Below are 4,106 nucleotides of genomic sequence, written 5' to 3' on the forward strand. Positions count from 1 at the left end.
GTCAGCGGAAATTCCTTCATGTCTTTTTGTACGTACGGCGTCACCGCTAGGGGCGCTCACGTGCCGCCCCTTTTTTTGTCCATTGTAATACAGACGCTCCCCTACTTACGAACGAGTTAGGTTCCGAGCGATTGTTCATAAGTTGAATTTGTTCGTAATTTGCTCAGTGCTATATTTTGTATTATAATTTATGTTTAAGGCCTATATAAGTATTGAAGGTTTATATAAGTGCATTTATATGTTTAAGGCTTGTATAAGTAACACACACTGGTTTGTACTGAAAAAAACATTTAATAAAATGGAGAGAATACATACAGTACTGTATACATACATTAGAGAGAGAGAGAGATTTACTAGAAACTGGCCGAAAGAAGCTATCTACTATGAAGACCCGAATAATAGTAGGCACTGGAATAATAGTAGGGAGTGGAAAATTCCAAATGAATTAATAATAGTAGGCACCGGAATAATAGTAGGCAGTGGAAAATTCCAAAAATAATGAATATTAGTAGGCACGAGATAATTAGTGTCTAAACAGATTCGATGCATAGAATTAAAGCTATGATGGAATATTTATTATAAAATCATAACAAGGACAATCATTATTATTTTAATCAACAGTTTACTAGTAGCATGAAACAAAATAATATGTTTAAATTCCACAATTAGCTACAAATTAAAGTCATGATGATCGATTACATACTTAGTGTACTTCAAATTTACCAATTGTTCTTCACTATTCTGACCCTGCAGTCACATTTTGAAAAGACCTAACCGGATGCAGAAGCCCGTTAGCACGGTAACTTTGCAAGACTGACAGCGGTAGCTGCCTATACATTAGTAAAAACAGCACGTGTGCTTTACACGTAGAAAGTTAATGACATAGAACAATGTTGCTGCTGCACGGACTTAATTGAGGCAAAAATTAATAATCGTAGGCACCCGAATAAGAATCGTAGGCATGCGAAAATTTGAGTTGAAAAAATAATCGTAGGCATACGATTATTCGAGTCTTCATAGTAATGACGATTGCAGTTTTCTTTTTTCATCATAAATGATGCGGTAGCACTGTATGGCATCATTCAATTGATTTGCAAACTTTGTGCAACGTTCCATATTTGGGTCCTGCTGCTCGATCTTTGTTTATAAATGGTACTGACGGTCGAACGATTCAAGTTGTATTCACGTGCAACGCTCACCACTTTCTGACGCGCATCAAACTTCGTTATTATTGCCACTCATTTCAAATGAAATGGCTTGCCTCTTCCTTGCACCTCCCTCAATAGAAGCCTTTCGCTTTTCACCAACCATATTCAATAATGGATGCACGAGATATTTAATGATACAAATGAAAAAGGTTCTTTGCGCACTGGAGACACGTTCACGCACTTCCGCATTGCAACAACGAACTGGGCAGAGGAAGGTGGATGCTAGGTGAGCTGAGCTCTCACAGTGCCAGGCGTCGGTATTAGCGGCGGAAAGAAGCACTACTTGGAAAAAGGCGCGCAATACAAAATCGAACTTACGAACATTTTTCGACATAAACGCAATTTGCAGACATGTTCGTATGTACCGTTGTTCGTAACTCGAATGTTCGTAAGTAGGGGAGCATCTGTACTACAGTCACTAGGGCAGGGGTCGGGAACCTTTTTGACATTGTTTATGAACAATTCATTGTGTCAAATGTTATTCCTTGAGAGCCATACTCAGAATCTAAAAATGAATGACCACGTGTGCATTTTCTTTAGCCATTTTGTCACTTTTAATGAACAAAAGTCTCTGAATTCTTTTAACATCATTGCTACACTGTTGCTAATCAATGAGTATCAGTGAGAGTATGCATGCAGAAAGGTCTCAATTTAAAAAAATATATATATGATTTAAGGTGTGGGCTAGAGGTAGTATCAACGCCACAGTGCCAACGTGATGCTCCTATTTGTGCGATCGGGACTCAGTACTTTCAACAGGGGTTTCCATATTTGACCTCGGGGAGCCATATGCAACCATCAAAAGAGCCGCATATGGCTCCCGAGCCATAGGTTCCCTACCCCTTCACCAGGGGAACAGCACCATGCTTCAATGGGTACATTTGCAACTACAAAATGTAGTAATTTATGGAGAAAGTACGTGGGGATAGGTCACATCCTGTAGATTTTCATTCACTTTCTATTGATTTTCCAGTCACTTCCTTGTTAACTCATTGGCTGCCATTGATGGTGTTAGACATTCAGGAATTATTTAAGATCCAGCTTAAGGTCGATGGTTTATTCCATAATTGGAACACTTTCCATCTTAAAAATTCTTCAAAAAATTAATATTTCCATCTGATTTTCTTGCAGGGCTTGATTATCTTACAGATCAATGGTAATTGTTTTAATTACATGATTTGATATACTGCAATATCAATAACAGGGCTGGAGGTAACAGTATTGAAAATCTATACTGCTACTCGCCTTTTAGAACATCCAGAGGGAGGGCTCACGAGCAATGTTCCCTCTAATTTTTCATGTCGGCATACAGACAACCTCCTTGAACAACATAAGTGCTCGCTATGGGCACACACCAGTATTACACCTGCTATAAGCAGGTGCATGTATACTACCCATAAAAGATCTAGTCATAATAAAATTGAATGATTAATATATATGAATAAAACATCTTAATACATGTCACTAGAATATGTACAAACCTGACTTAAATTTGACCTAATTTGTCCTTCTCACTTCTCATTCAAATAACTTTTCTGCTTGAGATCGTCAAGCTTCCATTTATATGCAATATTTTTCCATCGAAAAACACGCTTACAACATTAGCTTAACTGCATGTTTTGCAGAGGAGACCTTTCGCACCCAATTTCACCGCTCGTTCTTCTATTTGCACTTACTCCAACAGCCATTCCATCTTAAAACAACCGCATTTCTTTTTGACTTTGGCTTGTTGAGTCGTTCTGCCACATTCCGGTCGTTTCGCCATGATAAAGGCTTGGCAGCAGCTCCAACGAACCGTTAGCTATATGCTAACCTGAATAAACACATGCACCTATGCATAACGCGTAACTAACGCAGCCAATCAATCTTGTTAACATTTACTCATGCCGCGGAAGTAAACACACGTGACGTGAACCGCATCATATCACTGGCTGGACATAATGTTAGTCATAATTTGATCTGTAAATACCGTTTGTTGTCGTTTGTAAGTAACAGGCTGCCACTCTCTTGAGTTGCGTTGCAAAATGGTAAAAAAAATGTAATGTTTATTTTTTCTACAATTCAGGTTGGATTTTATTTTGTGCGCTGCAGATGTTTGCTGTGCGTGGAGAACACGAGAGTAGGGTGCAAATGCGCATGCATGCATTTTAGAGTTAACATTAGTCACAAGGTCACCAGCTTTGTTAACACTTGCGGTTTATCTTCTTAGGACAAGTATATTCACTAACCTTTCCTGATGTCGCCGTCAGCCGGCAGCCGGTGGCAGTAGCTCTGTCCACTCTTATTAGTTTTTTGTGTTTTACAGCCTTTTTTAAAATTACATTTTAATATTTCTTATTACATTCCTTTTTACTTTACTTTGTACTTTATACTTTAATGTTTTTACAACTTTCTTTGTTCTGTTAGCATGGCTTCATTCTGCTACTTCTTTTTTGGAACCATTCAGCCATGCCCACGCTATCATACACATGAGACTAGCTGTTACAATACGCAGCAGAAGGCGCAACACCTCGATGCCGCTGGAAATCCGGAGCTGGAAAAAAGTGCCGGGAGAAGAAGCTACGCTCCAGACCAATCCTTCCATCTATTATGATGGGGAAAGTGAGGTCCCTCCCCAATAAAATGGAAGAGCTGTCGGCGCTTACCAGGGCGGAAACGGAGTTGAGTGGTTGTACTCGGTTACTGTTTTCAACCTTGGTCTCAGTCTGCAGAAGTTCCCCATTTTGTGGAAGACTTCCTGTGTGTGGTTCCAGTTTTATCCAACTCTACTAGGTCTTTTTCTTGTCTGTATCCGTTTTTGCTAATGAAACCAAGCTGGCGCCGCTCAAGTGGCAGCCGGTAGCGGTAGCTCCCTCCGCTCTTGCTCGTTTTGTGTTTTTGCTGCTCTTCTATCTTTTT

This window comes from Stigmatopora argus, chromosome 4, assembly GCF_051989625.1.
Source record: "Stigmatopora argus isolate UIUO_Sarg chromosome 4, RoL_Sarg_1.0, whole genome shotgun sequence".
Taxonomy (NCBI): domain Eukaryota; kingdom Metazoa; phylum Chordata; class Actinopteri; order Syngnathiformes; family Syngnathidae; genus Stigmatopora; species Stigmatopora argus.